Source organism: Triticum aestivum, chromosome 2B (assembly GCF_018294505.1).
Source record: "Triticum aestivum cultivar Chinese Spring chromosome 2B, IWGSC CS RefSeq v2.1, whole genome shotgun sequence".
Classification (NCBI taxonomy): Eukaryota; Viridiplantae; Streptophyta; class Magnoliopsida; order Poales; family Poaceae; genus Triticum; species Triticum aestivum.
Genome location: NC_057798.1, coordinates 768,842,340 through 768,857,084, shown reverse-complemented (window position 1 = coordinate 768,857,084; position 14,745 = coordinate 768,842,340). Strand labels below are relative to the sequence as shown.

At 47.6% G+C, this 14,745-nt stretch overlaps 1 pseudogene; it reads right to left on the bottom strand.

Annotated features, from left to right (window-relative positions):
* Positions 1–1,561: 1,561 nt before the first annotated feature.
* On the bottom strand, positions 1,562–2,186 carry LOC123039595 (heavy metal-associated isoprenylated plant protein 39-like; annotated as a pseudogene).
* Between the last annotated feature and the right edge of the window lie 12,559 nt (positions 2,187–14,745).

The window sequence follows — 14,745 nt, the reverse complement described above, 5'->3', positions numbered from 1 at the left end:
GTCGCCATCAATGAGTGAGATGAAGTACCGCTCCACCACGACAAGTACAAGGTGAGGAAGGGCGAGGTCGCCATCGGAGACATGGCCGGAAGATAAGCACCGTAGTCACGAGACATGCCCGGAGCTACGACGCGGTAGATCAGACGGGCCACCACCAGGAACAAGACAAGCTCGCCATGCACACCCAGCATCCCCATGCCCAAGTCGGCGCCTTCAAGAAGGTGACGACGCTATGGTGCCGCCGCCGCTTAGCCACCGGGGCTAGGGTTTTCACCCGGGCGCAGGGGAAGGGGGGAGGCAGGGGAGGTTTAGCCTCGGCGCCGCCACCAAAGAGGGAATGGCGTCCGGGACGCCATCGACGCCGTGAATGCCACCGGCGGCCAAGGGTTTCCCCCGGCCAGACACCCTGCCGCCACCTCCGAACCACACACAACATCAGCAGGCGCATGCACGCCGGAGATCCAGGCCGGCCGGAGGTCATGCAACACGAGCGGACCAGATCGCCTCCGATCTGACGAGAGGAGCCCGGGGCCTCCCTGCGCCATGACCAGCACCCACCGGGACCTCGCTGCCCGCGCAGCCGTGGGGATCAGGCCTACCTCACCGACGAGCACTCGCCGCCACCGGAGGAGCGCGGTACGCCCCAGTGAGGCCGCGCCTCAGATCAGCCGGCGCGGATCTGACCACCAGCGCGCGCCCCGACGCGCCGGCCGCCGAGCTCCGCCGCCGCCGCGCCCGAAGAAGCAGCCCCCCGCGGCCCCTGTTCCAGGCGAGGTCAAATGCGATCCCGCCGCCACCAGCACCGCGCGGGCTTAGCCCGGCGGCGTCCGCCAGCGACGGCGGGAGGAGAGGAAAGAGGTGTGGCTGGGTTCGGCGGTGGGTAGGGTTGGGTGCCCGGGTCGCCCGCGGGGGGGGTGAGGGGGGGAGGGGGCACAGGGCTACGGGTATAAACTCACTAGATCACCAGCGCAAATCCTTTCCTTACACGGCCTTATGTATAGCGCATGCCGTCGTCGATCACCGTGGCACGCAAGATCGATCGGCAGGCAGGCAGCACACGGCCAGCTACAAAATTTACAGAGGAGGAAATCGGCGGCGCGCGCCGATTAGGAGATCACAAAGTTTCTCTGTAGATCGAGCTATATGGAACCTCTTATCCTCAGCCCTCCAACATTGATTTGAGATCCGTACTCTCCAACTAATTTACAACAAGAAGTTTTCTCTTTTTTGTTTCTCTCAAATGAAAGAACGTATAGACTTCAAACTTTGCAGATCAAACAAATTTTACAACTTCAACGTGTGAAAAAACTTTCAGATTTTTTGGACCGACATAAATATAAAAATGTAGATTTTTTGGATTAAAAATAATAATTTTAGCAGTTAAAATGCATGAAAAAATCTGAAAGTTTTTTCCCACATACTAATTAGAATGTTTTGTTTTGCTGCAAAGTTTGAAGTTTATACGTAGTTTCGTTTGAGAGAAACAAAAATGACAAATGTGCCTGCACTGATCACGATGCAAAAATGGATGGCTAAGATAAGGGGTACCACGTAGCTTGAACTACACAAAACCACACGAGTTGGGGTCCTCGTCGGCGTTGCATGCGTGGTGGTATGGGTGCGGGTGGTACAGCGGCGGCGGGCAGTACGGAGGCAGGTACACCACCTGCTCCTTGTCGCCTTCCTTCTTGGCGCCTTCCTTCTTCTCCTCCTTGGCCGGGCCGACGGTGACCATCTGCGCCATGGGAAACTTGCTGCACAGCCTTTCGACGAGTTCGATGGGGTCGATGGTGCCGATGACCATCATCTTCTACTCCTTTGTGTCCACGGAGATATGGTCGATACCTGGGGAAGACACAGTTTTCGGTGAGCCGCATGATGGCAGACTGGTGCACTATGATGAAGATCCTGGCCATCCGCCTGCACGATCCGACGGAACCGGAGAAGTAGGGGACAAACCAAACTAGCCCTATTACCGTGGAGGGTGGAGACGACCTGGATGGCCTTCTGCTTCTGTCTGTCGTCATGCACATCCAGCTTCAGCACAACCTGAATTCCGCAACCACCAAACAAGAAAACAAGATGATCAAACATGAGCAGCAATCAAGAGCCATACTGAAATTACAAGAGAAAGAAATCCCAATTCGGTCGACTGTAAGTAAGCAACAAACCTTCTTCTCCGCCATGGATCCGACCTGACCGGCACTGACCGACTGTCGTGGAATAGTCATGGCAGATGTCCTAGTGTGAGGACTTAGTCGTGGAGCCATCACAACTAGGTTAGATTAAAGGGTTAAGCGGGACAAATGACATAAAGAGTTTATACTGGTTTGGCCCCTTGCGGTGAAGGTAAAGGCCTAATCCAGTTAGAGGTGGTATTTCTTATGTTTCGATTAACATGGAGCGAATACGCTTGACCTAGCTTTTGATCTCTTGTTTCTTGCCCTGAACCGCCACCTGGACGTCCCTTTATATACACAGGTTGATGTCCAGTGGCTCACGGAGTCTCGACCGGCTCATAGACAACGTGTCCGGCTCGGTGACTAACTATACTTGCCTTACAATATAAGTCATACACGTATGGCGGTTTACCCTATGGGCCTTAAGTCGCTCTTGAGCCTTCGCCCCATGAACCACCATCTTCAATATCCTCATGGGCTTCATATAGGATGAGCCTCCGTAGGTATAACCCGGCCCCTCCTGGGCGGGTCATACCTAATAGTTATATCCCCAACATTACGCCCCAGATTGATTTGAATTTGTTCATGTCAATCTTCAACACTTAGAGAAAGTCCTTCCATCTTGATTTGTGTGAGATCTCATAACCCGCCATGACGTCATCTCCTGCGATTGTGATAACCCGCCATGACGCCATCTGCAATTTAATTTTACACAATATCCAACATATCTTAACGGATCCTTATCTTTAATGACCATCTCGAAAATCGAGGCGTCTGAACCGCTGGATAATCATTCTTTGGCCTCCTCGTTTTTCGTGCCCACCTGTTAACTTTCTCCTTATAAATAGGGTCAAACATCCCTTCTTTCATTCTTCCCTTCTCCTTCTTGTCTTCCTCCTCCTCTCGCGACTCATCTGTCGCTTCGAGCTCCACCGCCGCCACGAGCTCACCGTCTTCCTCGTCCTTGCCCACTGTATCGACCTGAACGGGACCAGAGAGACTGCAGCGCCTCCTCATTGCTCCTCGGATCTAGTAAGCTCCTTATCCTCTCCACCGTAGATCTCCATTAGGGTTTCTGTAGTTCTTCATCGTTCTTCACTGTACCTCTAGTTAGCTCTTATTTTAGATCCAAATATCTCCCTTAGGACGCGCGAAACCGGTGTCTGCTCCTTCTGTTGTCTCAAAACTTGTTTCGCAGATGCAGAAATCTTGCCCTTGTGCTAGTTCCTATGCTGCCGCAATATTTAGGTTTTGAATTATTTTGTTTTTTTTCACATTGTGCTAGATCCAAATCATCTGCTCCATTTTATAAAACATGTTTATTCAACACTTAGCAGATTTCACCCTTGATAGATATCCATCTGGTCATGGCAGCTTATCTGGTCATGGCGGCTTATATCACCAGTTGTAGCTAGTCATATATCATTAGGCCCCTTTTAAGCCGCCACTCTGAATATGTACTGTAGTGTTTTCCTCCGGCTTAATGAATCAACTTTAAACCGGCAAAATTATTCCTTCTTTTGGGCTTCTTTCTTCACAATGCCGCCGAAGATAGCCACTTCATGTAACTGGGTTCCCTCCATTGTCATTGAGGACATGCTCAAGGACTTTGTGAAAACTGGCTATTTACCAGATAAGACGGTCATGCATTATCGCGCCCCCAATCTGGAAGAAGAAAAACCTCAGGCAAAGGATGGTGAATTCATCAGTTTTACTGATCACATGAATCGGGGCTTCTCACTGCCCGGTTCTAAATTTTTCTGAGGTGTTCTGCACTTCTTTGAACTTTATCCTCAAGACATTGGACCCAATTCCGTGTCAAACATCTGCAACTTCCAAGTTTTCTGTGAAGTATACCTTCAAGAGGTGCCCAGTGTCAAACTGTTCATGAAATATTTCTATTTGAACCGCCAAAATGAGTTTACAAAGGGACCCAGCTTGGAACTTGGCAGAATCTCAATTCAACGGAGAAGAGATGCCATCTTCCCCTATGCTTGCTTGCCGAGTCACCCTAAAGATTGGAACCAGATATGGTTTTATTGCCAAGATACCTCTCCGGCTGATGAGAATCCGCTGTCGAGTTACCGTGCCTAGTGTCCTGACTCAAAACACCATCTTCCTAAGAAGCTTACAGCTGCCAAGCATAAAAAACTCGCCCCCACCATTGCAAAGGTCAAGGCTCTGCTGGGAAACGGTTTAACTGGTATTGACTTGGTTCGATGTTGAGTTGCATGGCGGATCATACCATTGAGTCACCGATCTGGCTTAATGTGTACTTACACGGGTGGTAAAAAGGATCCGCTGCGCCACAGCTCCGTGCGTTTAACTGATGACGCCATTAATGAAATGACGAAGTCCCTTCTGAATGAAGATGCGGAAGGTTGCAGCAAAGTGGGTCTGAACCCTTTCTGCACACTTAACCCGACACCAAAGGCGAGTCTTTAAATTACTTATTTTACCTTCATCATTCAAATCTTCTATTAACTCAACTTTTATGATTTTCACAGGCTGATGATGATTTTTGGAAAAAGAAGTACAACCATGAAGCTGCCAAAAGGGCCAGGGCTGCCAAGAAAGCCGCCAAGAAAACCGCCAAGAAGAATAGGAAGAAGACCAGTACTTCCGGGCTATTTGAACTGGCCGACAGCTCTGAGTCGGAGGTAGCTCTTGATTCTCTTGCCTCCTTTTTCAACTACCTTATTGACATTGATTATCATCAAGATGACACGGGGGCCAGTCAAGCGATCGAGGAAGAGGTAACTATCATTTCCTTCGACTCCAAGCCAAGACAGAAAATTCAAAGAGTAACTTGGAAAGTAAGCTTTTCACACCCCTTAGCTCATCTGGATCCTCACTTTCTTTTGAAGCAATAGCAGCACGAGAGCCGACGAAAGACTCGGACCAGCGGAGGTGAAGAATTATCTTCCGGCTTACTGAACACTCCAAGGAAACGTCGAAACAAGGTCATCTCAAATTTAAACTCTTTTTATCCTTTGGCGGGTCTTGTTTGCCAGCCACTTGATTCTTCAGATTCAAATTATCAGGAGACCTCTCGCTCCTCCTCCGGTGATTCATCACAGTCCCAGCTGTCGGCTTTCAAAACTGCTCTTGGGTAATAACAAATACTTATTATTTGCTTCGTATGCTCCTTTATATTTACACTGGCCTCTCATAACTCATGTAGCGGAAAGGCCAAGCCTAGCAAGAAGGCAAGGGTGACTAAGCCGGCCAAAGACCCCAAAGTCCATGAACCGGAGCAGCAAATTCCTGCATCTGACACCTCCGCACCACAACAAGAAGAACCTTTTCTTGTCGCTGCACCAGAAATTCCTGACCCTTCCGTCAACCAAGCGAACAATGATCCTTTGAACACTGAATCATCAAGCCCGGTTAAGTCGGCTGAAACACATGCTGATGATGATGTGGTGAGTACCAACACCGACTTTAGAGAGCCGGGAAGACCTACTGTCTTGGCCAAGCACTCTGCCAAGGAAGAACACATTGAACGACGAAAAGTGAGATTTGATGTTGCCAACTACTCTCAACTGAGCATTGGTGAAGTATATTTTGGCTATCTCAATCAAGTGCACACTAGCGGAGATCTTGAAGTTGATGTGGTGAAGCAGATGCATCAAAAAATTGAGGTATGAACTCCTTTTGTATTGAGTTATGCACATCCTGTCAGCCCCCAAGTCTACTGTTTATGATGGAATTGAATATGTTGTAGACTTAGATTAACCATGAGTATAAGTGATATCCTTTGATAGAATCCTTAAAAATCCGGCTTACACCATCTGAGCTAAAGTAGATCTTTAATGATTAACACTGCATCCGTAGCCCCCAAGGGCCGACTTAACCAGCATGAATGAGCCGGTCCTGTTCGTCATTTTTATGAATCTAAGCTTTCTTATATAGCCCCCATGAGCCGGCTGTGTTCGTTCACAGCACAACCGGGTCATCATAAGATGCGAGCAACATGAATTAGCCCCCAAATGAGAAGTACTCTTGCTTGCAAAGTTCTTGGCACTTAGTCACATAAGCCATTTGTATAAATAATTTTTTGGTAGACATTAGCCCCCAAGTTCCAAGTATTGTTGCTTGCAAAATGCTTGGGACTTCTTTCTTGTAACCAAAATATGAACATGATTTTGAACCGGTGTGTGTACAGGACACCACTGCTCAACTTCAATCTCAATTAATTGACGTGAAAGCCCAGCTGGAGGTGCAAGAATCTGAGACCCGGAAGGCCGACTCAAAATTCAAATTTAGCGTGGCTGAAACAGAAAAACTGAAGACTAGTTTTGAGGTTGAAAGAAACAGCTGGGCTGAAGAAAAAACTGCTTTGATACAGTGGGCTGAGAAGGCAAAGGCGGCTCTTGAAGAGGTGACCACTGAGCTTACTGGCTTAAAATGCCATGTGTCTTAGATGGTTTCTTCTATCTTTGGTAAGTCGCCTTGCTAGTATCAAATTTGAATCTCTTCCTTGATATTATAAACCGTCTTTAACTAACCCATGATTATGATGCAGGTCCCAGGAGCAGCAACCTTAGTCAAGAGATGCTTGTGAAGCTCAAGACTGTTTACACACTTGTGGAACAGTTATATACTGGAACTCAGCGCGCGTTGGCCAAAATTTCTCCAGCTAATCAAGCACCTACTCTCTTGAGTGATGTCTTGAGAAAACTTTTTGTTCTGCCCGAGAGGATTAGCGAGATGAAGCGATCATCTGCAAGAGCCGGTTCTGTGACAACTTTGAGCCGAGCCAAGGCATGTCTATCAGAGCTAGACCCGGCCGACATAGCTACCGGATATCCAAGCTTGTAAGAAGATGGCACTCCCTTTGAGAAGAAAGACTTCACCGCCTGCGTGAAGGAGATACGTCCCCTGACCAGCCTGATTGCCAATGAGACGGATCTTTCAAGATATCAACCGACTTATGATATGGAAAACCAAAAACTTCCTACGTCGGCTTATAAAGTGATGGATCTAATTCCCCCAATCCGTAAGCACACTTTTGCTCCTGAAGTTAACCCGTCTGAGCTTATAGATGATGAAGCTGAATTCCAAGCCTTGTCTGGCATTGATTGGTCATCACCGAACTTCCAGGAACCAGAGAAGGACGAAGAACCGGGGAAGGATGATCCAGAAACTTCAAACCATGAGGGCCAAGAAGATTGACCCACTGGGCGGTTTATAAATTTGATCTTCTGAAAACACTTAATCATTTGGCTCCTTGAGTCATGTAATAGGCTAGTAAAAACTTCGCTCCATCGTGCCATCGTGCATGTTTCTGTTTTGCTCAACACTGTTTGATCCGCCACTTGAAAATTATAATCATATCCTTATGATGACGTTGAGTTATGCAGATGAAATTTAGTCTTAGCCTGCACACAAGTAGATCACAAGAGCCCTGGCGGTTTACCACAGGGCGGGTCATAACATCCCATATATAATAAATGATGTGTAAAACAGTTTATAAATGGGGCTATCTTAGTCATAATTAGATATAATCATAACCAAAATATCATACCTGTGATATTGAATCGTACTGCTAGCTTATGATACAAATGCAGTAAGGGTGATAACCCAAAACTTAAAAGCCAATACTTCCAAGTATTTAATATCATCATATATTGGCGGCTTATCGTCCAAAGCCAGGCCGGGTTAACAGAAACCGCGGGTATGCTTTAAATATGAGCTGTGAGAACTGAGGCTACATGGCCTGAATCACTTTAAACCATATGGCAAGATGGAATCAAGATGAACCAAAAAAATGTTCAAAAAATGAAGCAAAACGAGAAAAAAGGCTATGCTTTGAGTACGAGCAGGAAGCCAGACCAAAAGGGTTATTTCATAACTATGCTTCGAATACGAGCAAGAAGCCCCCAAGTGGTTTGTGGCCTTGAGCCGATCAAGAGGGTATTTATAGCTATGATTCGAATACAACTAGGAAGCCCCCAAGTTACCATGAGGTTTGGCATTGCACCGATCAAGAGGGTATTTATAGCTATGATTCGAATATGATCAGGGAGCCCCCAACTGACCATAAGGTTTGGCATTGCGCCGATCAAGAGGGTATTTATAGCTATGATTTGAATACGATCAGGAAACCCCCACGTGACCTTTGAAATTATGATGAAAAAGACTCATTATTCTTGGAAATGAAACGACAGAGGCCCTGCTTTATCGAGGATGTTGGCTTTATTATAATCATCATAATATATACATTATCAAGATATGTACATCATAAGGGCCGGTGGCTTAAGTGTAGTAAGGCCAAAGATGAGCAATATTCCGCGGCCGGCGGGTCTCCTCCTCCGACTGACGTGAGTCCTTGTAGTCTCGAACATCGATGAGATAGTATGGCCCATTGTTCAAATTATTACAGACCACAAAGGGTCCTTCCCAAGGTGAGGATAGCGTGTGTATGTCAGTTTGATACTGGATGAGCCGGAGCACAAAGTCACCTTGTTGAAAGGTTCTGGTCTTAACCTGGCAGCGATGATAGTGGTGTAGATCTTGTTGGTAAATCGCCGAGCGAGCCGCCGCAAGGTCACGCTCCTCATCTAACAGGTCAAGTGCATCCTGACGTGCTTTTTCATTATTATCTTCAACATAAGTCCCCACACGGGGTGAGTCATGACGGATGTCACTAGGGAGAACCGCCTCTACTCCATAAACCATGAAGAAAGGCGTGTAACCCATAGATCTGTTGGGGGTAGTATTGATACTCCATAGAACTGAAGGCAACTCCTCCACCCAACAACCCGGCATCCTCTGTAAAGGAACCATAAGCCAGGGCTTGATACCTCTCAAAATTTCTTGATTGGCTCTTTTAGCTTGACCATTAGATTGGGGGTGAGCTACTGACGACACATCAAGTCGAATATGCTCATGTTGACAAAACTCTTTCATAGCACCCTTGGACAGATTAGTGCCATTATCAGTTATAATGCTGTGGGAAAAACCAAAGCAAAAAATCACCTTTTTGATGAATTGAACCACCGTTGCCGCGTCACACTTACTGACCAGCTCTGCTTTGACCCACTTTGTGAATTTGTCAACCGCCACCAAAATGTGGGTCTTTTATCCTTAGATCTTTTAAAAGGCCCAACCATGTCAAGCCCCCAAACTGCAAACAGGCAAGTAATTGGAATCATCCTCAATTCTTGAGCCGGCATGTGAGCTCGCTGTGAAAATTTCTGACAACCATCACATTTACTGACCAAATCCTATGCATCAGCGTGAGCCGTGAGCCAATAAAATCCATGACGAAAAGCTTTATCCACGAGAGATTTAGAGCCGGCATGATGACCACAATCTCCTTCATGAATCGCGAAGAATCTCACGACCCTCTTCAGGAGAAACACAACGTTGAAACGCCCCAGTGACACTGCGATGGTGTAGCTCTCCATTAGCAATTGTCATTGACTTAGACCGCCGGGTTAACTGCCTTGCCAAAGTTTCGTCCTCAGGTAACTCGCCCCGGGTCATATAAGCCAAATATGGAACTGTCCAATCAGGGATAGCGTGAAGAGCCGCCACCAATTGTTCTTCCGGCTCAGGAATAGCCAGATCTTCCTCTGTAGGCAATTTGACAGAAGGATTATGCAGAATATCTAAGAAGGTGTTAGGTGGCACCGGCTTACGCTAGGACCCTAATCGGCTTAAGGCACCAGCCGCCTCATTTTTCCTGCGATCAATGTGTTCCACATGATAACCCTTGAAGTGCCCAGCAATAGCATAAACCTCGCGACGATAAGCCGCCATGAGTGGATCCTTAGAATCCCATTTTCCTGAAACTTGCTGAGCCACCAAGTCCGAGTCGCCAAAACATCTCACCTGGCTTAAGTTCATCTCCTTAGCCATCCGAAGACCATGGAGCAAGGCTTCATACTCAGCTGCATTGTTAGTACAGGGAAACATCAACCTTAAAACATAACAAAACTTGTCTCCTCGAAGGGAAGCTAAGACAACTCCAGCCCCCGAGCCCTCCAGTTGCCTGGACCCATCAAAGTGAATAGTCCAATATGTGTTATCTGGCTTCTCTTCAGGCATTTGCAGCTCTGTCCAGTCATTGATGAAATCCAGAAGTGCTTGAGATTTGATGGTCGTGCGAGGCATATACTTTAAAGCATGAGGTCGAAGCTCAATGGCCCACTTGGCTACTTGACCTGTAGCTTCTCTATTTTGGATAATATCCCCTAAAGGAGCAGAACTGGCCACAGTGATGGGATGACCCAAAAAATATTGCTTAAACTTCCAACTGGCCATGAACACCCCATATACAAGCTTCTGCCAGTGCGGATATCTCTACTTGGACTCAATAAGCACTTCACTAATATAGTAAACTGACCGTTGAACCGGATATTCCTTGCTTGCTTCCTTCCGTTCCACCACAACAGCAACACTGACAGCCCGAGCGTTAGCAGCCACATTTAACAACAATGGCTCCGTATCAATAGGAGCAGCAAGGACTGGCGGTTCAGCTAGCTGTTTCTTCAAAGCTTCAAACGCGTCATTAGCAGCATCACTCCAGATAGAGTTATATGTTTTCTTCATCATCTGGTACAGTGGCATGGCCTTCTCACCCAACCGGCTTATGAACCGGCTTAAGGCAGCAATACTCCCCGCCAGACATTGAACATCATTGATACACGCCGGTTTTGCCAAGGAGGTAATGGCCTTGATCTTCTCCGAGTTAGCTTCAATGCCTTTGTTAGAGACCAGAAAACCTAAGAGCTTGTTTGCTGGCACAAAAAAATGCACTTGGTCGGGTTAAGCATCATCTTGTAGACCTGGAGATTGTTGAAGGTCTCCTTCAAGTCATATATCAAAGTTTCCTTCTCTCTAGATTTCACCACAATATCATCCACATAAGCACGAACATTGCACCCAGTCTGACTGTGAAGAAAATTCTGCACACATTGCTGGTAAGTCGCCTGGGCACTCTTGAGCCCAAAAGGCATAGACACATAGCAGAAGGTTCCAAAGGGAGTAATAAAATCCGTCTTCTCCTAGTCCTTAACTACCATCTTCATCTGATGATAACCAGAATAAGCATCCAAAAAACTCAAATGCTCACAACCCGCCGTATCATCAATAATTTGATCAATACAGGGAGAGCAAAAGGATCAACTGGGCAAGCCTTGTTTAAGTCCATGTAGTCCACACACATATGCCAAGTGTCATTCTTCTTAAGCACCATCACCGGATTAGCCAACCACTCGGGATGAAAGACTTCGACAATGAACCCAGCCGCCAAGAGTTGGGCCACTTCTTCACCAATGGCCTTACGCCTCTCCTTGTTGAAGCAACGAAGGAATTTCTTGACCAACTTAGACTTCGGATCGATATTAAGAGTGTGATCAGTGAGTTCCCTTGTTACACTTGGCATATCAGAAGGTTTCCATGCAAAGATGTCCCGGTTCTCACGGATGAACTCGATGAGCGCACTTTCCTATTTAGGATCCAGGTTAGCACTGATACTGAACTACTTGGATAAATCACCAGGAACAAATTCAACTAGCTTAGTGTCATCAGCCGACTTAAACTTCAATACTGGATCATGCTCTATAGTTGGCTTTTTGAAAGACGTCATATCCCTCGAATCAACATTGTGATCAGTAAAACTTCAACTTCTCTGTTGCACAGACAGACTCGGCATAAGCAGCATCACCTTCTTCACACTCCAAAACTATCTTCCGACTTCCATGCACTGTGATGGTCCCCTTGTAACCCGGCATCTTGAGCTGTAAATAAACATAACAACGCCGTGCCATGAACTTGGCATAAGCCGGCCGTCCAAACTGGGCGTGGTACGGGCTTCTGATCTTGACAACTTCAAAGGTTAATTTCTCAGCCCTGGAGTCATGTTCATCCCCAAAGGCCACTTCCAGCTCGATCTTGCCTACAGGGTACACCGACTTACCAGGCACTACTCCATGGAAAACAGTATTGGACGGCTTAAGATTTTTGTCACTTAACCCCGTGCGATGAAAAGTATCATAGTAAAGGATATTAATGTTGCTACCCCCATCCATGAGTACCTTAGTGAATTTGTATCCACCAAATTGAGGCGCCACCACCAAAGACAAGTGACCCGGATTATCAAACCGGGGCGAGTGATCTTCTCGACTCCACATAATGGGTTGCTCGGACCATCGCAAGTAATGGGGAACTGCCGGCTCAACGGCATTCACAACCCTTTTATGATGCTTCAGATCCCGCTTGCATAAACTAGTGGTGAAGATGTGATACTGCCCACTATTCAACTGCTTCGAATGACTTTGATATCCAGACTGCTGCTGCTGACCCCCCTGACCGGTTTGTTGATTGTAACCACCCTTATTACCTTGATTGCAACCACCCTGATTACCTTGATGGTGTTGGTGACCCTGGAAGCTGGAATTAGAATCGCCACCTTCATAACCCAGGCCATGAGAGCCGCCTGCACCAGAACCTGAGCTGCCGCTCGGCCCATGATTGTTCTGAAAAAATCAGAATTTTTGAACTCCCTCATAATTTGACAATCTTTCCAAAGGTGAGTGGATGGCCTTTCCTTCGTGCCATGTTTTGGGTAGGGCTGATTCAGCAAGTGCTCAAGATTGACACCTGATCCACGTGTACGAGGAGGTGGCTTCCCCTTACGACACTGACCATTATTCTGCGTACTGGTATTGGCCATAAAATCTTAATTTCTATCGGCCTTGCGCTTACCGTTGCCCCCCTGACTCGCCGGGTTATGCTACTGACCCTTGGTGTTGCTACTCTTCTTTCCCTTCCCCGGCTTTTCATCATCAGACTCGGGGTTCTTGGTACTATCAGAGTCGGCATATGTAATTAGAGCCGCCATCAACTCCATATCATTGCAATCGCGTTTCATCCGCCCTAGCTTCTGCTTAAGAGGCAAAAAACAACAATTCTTCTGTAGCATTATAATTGCTGAGCCAGCATTGATGTTATCCGACGAGTGCAGGACAGTCTTGACCCGGTGCACCCAATGGGTTGTTGACTCGCCCTCTTCTTGAGTGCAAGCATCCAAATCCACAATCGACATGGGCTGTTTGCATGTATCTTTAAAGTTTTGGGTGAACCGGGCTTTTAGCTCATCCCATGACCCGATGGAGTTGGCAGGCAGCCCTTTTAGCCAAGTACGGGCCATCCCCTCCAGCATCATGGTGAAGTACTTGGCACACGCAACATCGCTGACCTCCAACAGCTCCATGGCCATCTCATAACTCTCAATCCACTCCTCGGGGGGTAAGTCGGCGGTGTAATTAGGCACCTTACGAGGTCCTTTGAAATCCTTAGGCAGACGCTCATTCCGCAGAGCCGACACTAAACATGGTACACCCATGGTTCTAGAGGTCGCACCTACCTCCATCGAAGCCGTCGGATAAACCAGAAGATGTTGTTGAGCCGCCTGTTGAGCCGCCCGCTCAGCTTCTCGACGTGCTCTGTCCTGGTTGACCAAGTTATGAGCACCATCACGTGCCAAGTCATGCCCATGCGGCTGGTTACGGTGCCTGTCATTGCTTGAAACGGCTGGTGAGTCCATATGTCTGCTATAACTCCGTCTTGGGCGAGGGGTCGAATGAATCCTATCTCGACTGTAAGAATACGCCTCCTGCCATACCAATGCTGTTTGAAGAAGCTCTCTAGCTCTCCGTGTCTCAACCACAGCCGGGATATCGCCTTCAACTGGGAGAGCCACCAATCGTGTCGTCGCAGCGATCATATTATCCAAAGGGATGGAATAATGACCCGGTGGTGTTGGCACATGTTGAGGCATAGTATTATTCAGACGAGGTGGCTCCCTGCTCTAGGCGTGCAAAATAGGTTCCTGGTCCCCGCCCCAGGCGTGCAAAAGAGGTTCCTTGCCTCGAAAACTGGCGGCAGACAACTCCGGTGCCTTCTCCTCATGATTTTGTTCGAAGCGTTCCGGTCCAACGAGAGTCGGAAGGAACTAGCCTGGATCAGTTGCACCTGAGCATCCAAAATAGCTCGCTCTGCAGTCATCCTAGCGTTCTCCGCCACCAGGTCTTCCTTGGCTTGTGCTACCTCGTCACGTAATTTTGCAACTTGCATGTTATGCCGATCTTGATTCGCCGAGTAAAAATCTGCTGGTAACAAGGTTGTCAGATTATCCAGCAAAATCAGTCAAAACCTGAGCCAGTGGGCGCACAGGGCCTCCTGCCCCGGCTGCCATCATCGTTGCTGACCCGGAGACCATTCCTGCCGCAGTCGAAGAATTCTGCACAGGATGTGTACCGGCCATGAAGATTGCAACCCAGTTTGGCGGCTCATAGTGATCCAGAATACTGCCGCCATCTGAACGACCCCCAAGCCTGCCGTCTTGCTGTTGATATAATGAAGTAGTCTCACCCGTGGACGACTCACCGTGAGAATAGATGGCCGTATCACTGCCATACATATATCCTTCATCAAATTCCGCCCCATGGATGAATCCCATGAAGGCACGTTTCATGGCGGGCTGAGCTCGGGCGGGTCTTGCATGCTGAGCCGTCTCGATGATGTCTGTGCAGATGTCAAGCGATAATCC